Genomic DNA, 6,154 nt, shown 5'->3' with positions numbered 1-6,154 from the left:
TTTGATCCTTGGTTAGTATAAATAAAAATATTATTTTGATATAAGATTGATAATATGTCTATTTCTAGGCTAGGTTTCATTGATGCCGCTCCCATCAAACTTTTTAAAACCTGAAACTTACTACTGTTTGAATTAAATATGGAACAGTCTGCAGCGAATATCAAATATCAAATATCAACATTTATTCAGCAAATAGGCCACAAGGGCACTTTTACACGTCAATATGGAATTTACATACAGCAAAAAAAAAACACAATTATAAAATACAACTAAGCCGTAAATATCAAATCAAACTAACATAGAGATGTATACAGTCTCTAAATGTCAAATTACAAAAAACGCAATAACAATAGTATTGAAAAAAAAACACAAAGATACAAAAACTATAATCAAAAATTATTTAGAGATGTAAATGTCTCTACGTGGCATCATAACTAAAAGATTACAATATATAGTAGTTAATCAAATTATCCTTAGAGATGTATAGGGTCTCCAAGAGTCAAAATCCTGTATACCTAATTAAAACATTCATTAAGAAAGAAAATGATAGTAAAAATAAAATAGCATACGAGAACCGAATGAGGAGTGTCCATGTAATTATCGTCAAAAATAAAGTTACTAAATATAATAGCTCGTGTTAGCTTAAATAGACCAGTCTCCACAAACAGCACCCGTTCACGAGTATGACGCGTATCTCAGCCATCGGCTCTCTCAAGTCTCTCAACCTTCATTCGGGATTTTGGCGACCCGATCAACAACGCCACCGTAAGCAAAGACTTTTAAGCGAGCATGACATATTCAAGCTGCCGGGACATTGCGAATTGCATAGACTAAGCTAACTTTGCACGACAAAGTGGGCCCTCTGATTACCAGTTCGTCGGACGATATCAGTGCGTTAAACGCAAAAGGTGACAGGACCCGTAGACAACATGCCACTCGCTAACGCTCCGTAGCGAACGAAATGCAACTGTCACTGTCACACTAATATGGAAGAGTGATAGAGAGACACAAAGCGATTTGATGGCGGAGTGATAGCGATTGTCACCTTGGCTAGGCCGCCAGTTCCGAACAGCTCACAGGCTGATATCGTCCGGCGGCCTGGTAATCAGTGGGCCCCTTAAGATGATATATTTGTAGGTATACTTAAGTTAGAGTTGTAATATCATTCAAAAGCATTTACTGCTAGGCCTACTTGAGTAATGAACTTTTTGAATTGATTTGTTGAGTTGATGAGTTATGAATATACGTTTGTCGAAGAAAAAAGCTGTATATATTTAATATAAAGAAATAATACATTTAAACTTGTCCCACAAGCGTTTATGCAATTACCTATCAAACAAGATTCTTGCCGTTTACCAAGACAGTACATGTCGAACAGTGGGAATATTACTACAACGATATATAAATTTTGAAACCAGTTATTTAGGTACGAGTAGTTCAGAAGGTTTAGTAGACCGTTGCGTTTTCATTCTAAATTGCCTTGACCTGTAGACTAGTTCTTTCGAAACATTGTTTATTTAGCCCTTCGACCGTCAAAGACTTCCACAGGCGCGCACGGTGTCAATGTAATATATTATCATGCATTCCAATGTATATTATGATGGCGCATTATAATATGCCCCAACAGCATTCTGAGCGTGTTTATAATATATGGTGCGCGAAAACGGCCCCATGCTCAGCCGTTGGCAAATACTGCATGCAGTCGTCGTTTAGTTTTAACTTACTCTTACTGTCTTAGAGACTAACTAGTCTCTTTTTATTTCGTATTTACACTAGAAATAAGATATTTATGTTTAAATTACTAACCATGTATGGACATTTTAGTCTGCAATAAATGTTTTTTTTTTATAAATTATAATATATGTACATACGTTACTGTATCTATTTGAAGTCACAGTCAAAATATTATACTGATTAGTCAAGCAAGATATTTTTACCGTGTTCATAGTAAACTGAGGGATTACTGACGGATAGCAGAAGCTGCTGATATGCATTTTTTCTTTTTTGTAAATGTTTCACAATAACATTCGTAATGTACACCTACACCAACTTTTTCGATTATTTCTCTGTTTCCGCTACCCAAAGGTTTTCTGGAAGAGATCGCTCTTTAGCGATAAGACCGCCTGTTGTCTGCCTCTACATTTAATCATTTGTATTTTCTTTTGCAATTTTTTACTGAGGTGTGCCTATAAAGAGTATTCTAACCTAAAAGTCTATTTTTTAATTCCGTAGACTAAAATGACATTTCTTAGTATGAAATGACATTTTATGTTCATACTATGAACTGTCATTTCAGTCTACCGAATAAAAAAATAGATTTTATCTATGTGATGTTTTTTTTAACAACTTATTTCAACGCCATCTATCTAGCCGACTTAACACAACAATCTCATTTGGTTGGAACCGTTGGAAGGTATTTACGGACACAATTACCTCGTAGGGCTCGTAGCAAGGCTAAGGTTGTAAATATTTTAAAACATGGCGTAGAGATGTCGCTAGAGGCGTAGAAATAGCAATAAGGTTAAACCTGTAGTTATCAAGTTATCATGGTTACCAGTACAATTTGACACTGGGTTATCGGTTTAACCGGTTAACCCCGGGTTATTGGTTTGGTGCAAGTGGCGCTAAGTATATTAAACTCTTATTTAACCCATCAGCGCCTATTACACCTACTTTTGGGAACCCACCATCTTTCTAATGCTGTTACTGTGCTGTTAGTTAGAGTTACAGTAGAAAATCGAACCAAACACCTAACCCAGGTGTACCCAAGTGGGTACAGTCAACACTAATGGGTTAAGGGTACGTTCCAATATAACAAACGTAACCGGTGCGTCCTACATATAATACTTTCTCTGCCGGACGCTGATACCGATTCGGAATCGCAAGTGGATCGAATGTATCGATTAGAAATCAAGGGCCTGCGCCTTTTAGGGAATCGATTGATTAATTTAACATTTGAATGCAACTGTTTGGCCGATCATTAAATTTTATATCGATACAGGTATTGCGTGCAATGAATAATAATATTAATAAAAGATTCTCAGTGTTCAAATGTTGATAATTAAATCAACTGATCATTTTTTAAATGTTGTTATTGATGTCACTGAGGGGGTTAGATAAAACTACCTACCTACTGTAGTAGGTTGGATACACATTTGCTGGTTGATTTCTTGGGTGCATGCAAAAGAGTTGTTTTTTAGCTATTTTATGCGCAACTGCGGACACTAGGTAGGTACCTAATCATAGAAAACAAAAAACCGGCCAAGTGCGAGTCGGACTCGCGCACGGAGGGTTCCGCACCATCAACAAAAAATAGAGCAAAACAAGCAAAAAAAACAAGCAAAAAAACGGTCACCCATCCAAGTACTGACCCCGCCCGACGTTGCTTAACTTCGGTCAAAAATCACGTTTGTTGTATGGGAGCCCCACTTAAATCTTTATTTTATCCTGTTTTTAGTATTTGTTGTTATAGCGGCAACAGAAATACATCATCTGTGAAAATTTCAACTGTCTAGCTATCACGGTTCGTGAGATACAGCCTGGTGACAGACGGACGGACGGACGGACGGACGGACGGACGGATGGACGGACAGCGGAGTCTTAGTAATAGGGTCCCGTTTTTACCCTTTGGGTACGGAACCCTAAAAACAGACAAAGAGACTCCAAAGCGAAAACTGACACAGATGAGCTTTTTGAAGCTAAAAGTTTTTTAAATTAATATTTTAAGTAGTTATTAGGTGCTTAATAAAATTGTGGACACTACTCATAAGAGTAGAGTAGTTTACATAAGTAAACAACCCAATAATCGGACGTTTACGCTCAGCGCGAAGGAACGCAACGCTTGAGCACCCAACGAAAGTGGATGTATGAAAATCCGATGTTTCCAGATTTTTTGTCGGCGTATAATCTAGCGAGAAAATTTCCCCGTGCATTGGTGGAAGTCCACCAGCGTTTCTTTCTTAAGATTTTTAAAATTTTTGGTTAAAATCCGTTTTTTTCGTAATTTGACTATGACTAAGGTAAAAGGGTCAGGGGGCCGATTTTTGAATTTCGATCGGTCGATTTCATCACTCGAAAATCGGTGGATAACGGCGCAATGGTAATTTTTGAAATACGAGCGATAGAAATTGGGAATCTAGTGGTATTGACCACTCGTTTTCTATTCTATTAGTAGAATTTACATGCCTAGTAGTGGAGATATTACTAAACGAAATACACGAAATCGAGCGGTCGAATTTCAAAAATCGGTCCCCTGGCCGGAATCCTATAGTGAAACTGCCCTTGGCTGAAATGTATACCTTTCTTAGATGCGTTTATTTGTCTTATTATAAGATACCGTTTTACCAAATTTCAAGCCTAGAATCCCCTTGGTTTAGCTAAAAAAAAATTTAAAAATATCGTTTTTATTTTTTTGTAGCTAAACTAGTTGTTCGATTTCTTTGAAATTTGGATGTTACATGCACCTAATAGTAATTCATTAAAAAAAAAAACAAGGTTCTAACTTGTTCATAAAAGCTTAATTTTTTTTATTTTTTTTTATTTTATATTTAATACTTGGAAGATAGCGACAACCTCAATTTTTAGTTATAGAATGCAGAATATATTATTGCATAAAATATATTTTTTGTAAAAAAATCCATTTGGAGCAACAAGGTAAAAATGTCTTACTTAATGCATACAGGCCGTCCTTCTTGCGTACTTTAGGGTGGTTCACGTTTGTATGGGAAAAATACAAACTCGAGCTAGAATAAGCGGCACCCCCTTATTCGGTTACACTTATTATGCTGATAATGTACACCAAGTTTTGTAACTTTATCTCAACTACAAGGGGGTGCTCAACCACTTTGAAAATTTTCAACGTTGTATGAAATCCAAAAATAAATAAATAATTTGTTTTAGATTTTTATATATGTAGTTGTTTTCACATTATTTGTAAATGTGATTTATTAGTTATTAAGTAGAAAAAAAATATTTTTTTTTTAAGAATTTTTCAGCTGAAATTAAAAAAAAATCTAACTTGAAAAATTATGAAAAATATAAATAAATATATAATTTTTTGTTTTTGGTTGAGCACCCCCTTGTAGTTGAGATAAAGTTACAAAACTTGGTGTACATTATCAGCATAATAAGTGTAACTAAATAAGGGGGTGCCGCTTATTCTAGCTCGAGTTTGAATTTTTCCCATATTAAGGACGGCCAATATGCATTAGTAAGACATTTTTACCTTGTTGCTCCAAATGGATTTTTTTACAAAAATATATTTTATGCAATAATATATTCTGCATTATATAACCAAAAATTGAGGTTGTCGCTATCTTCTAAGTATTAAAAAAAAAAAAAAAATTAAAAAAAAAATAGGCTTTTATGAACAAGTTAGAACCTTGTTTTTTTTTTGAAAATGAATTACTATTAGGTGCATGTAACATCTAAATTTCAAAGAAATCGAACAACTAGTTTAGCTACAAAAAAATAAAAACGATATTTTTAATTTTTTTTAGCTAAACCAAGGGGATTCTAGGCTTGAAATTTGGTAAAACGGTATCTTAAGACAAATAAACGCACCTAAGAAAGGTATACATTTCAGCCAGGGGCAGTTTCACTATAGGATTCCGGCCAGACCCTTTCATAAAGTGTAATTCTATGGAACTTGCTAACTATGTAAACAAACCGCCATATTAAAATTGTCTCTAAATGTCAATTTACTTGTGACTTTTGTTTACATAGTTAGCAAGTTCCATAGAATGACACTTTAGGAAATTAATACAACCTTCATAATCATTCAGGATTATATTGTTTATTTTAAAGCACTCAACATACGAGTACATAAGTATGTTAAGTATATTGCACTCAACGCTGAATACCCATAGCTATCTTCTCCGATGTCGTCTCGGTGCCGAGGTTGCAGTAGGTCACAGTCAAGTCACGCCCGTGATCAAGGCCACGGCAAGACAACGAAACAAGCACTTATGTTATTGTACTTATTCTTAAGAATTGGAAAGAAAAAGCGACAAAATCTCAGTCTATATATTAAAAAAACCGGCCAAGTGCGAGTTGGACTCGCGCACGGAGGGTTCCGCACCATCAACAAGATAACAAGCAAAAAAACGGTCACCCATCCAAGTACTGACCCCGCCCGACGTTGCTTAACTTCGGT

At 35.4% G+C, this 6,154-nt stretch overlaps 1 long non-coding RNA gene across 1 annotated transcript in view; it reads right to left on the bottom strand.

Moving 5' to 3' along the window:
* The window catches only part of LOC134657025 (uncharacterized), a 148,911-nt gene that overhangs the window by 136,864 nt on the left and 5,893 nt on the right, over positions 1-6,154 (bottom strand). The gene's annotated exons all lie outside the window — the stretch shown is intronic.

The sequence above is a fragment of the Cydia amplana genome, chromosome 19 (genome assembly GCF_948474715.1).
Source record: "Cydia amplana chromosome 19, ilCydAmpl1.1, whole genome shotgun sequence".
NCBI classification, from domain to species: Eukaryota; Metazoa; Arthropoda; class Insecta; order Lepidoptera; family Tortricidae; genus Cydia; species Cydia amplana.
The sequence above is the reverse complement of the archived record's forward strand: the minus strand, read 5'-3'. Positions and strand labels throughout refer to the sequence as shown.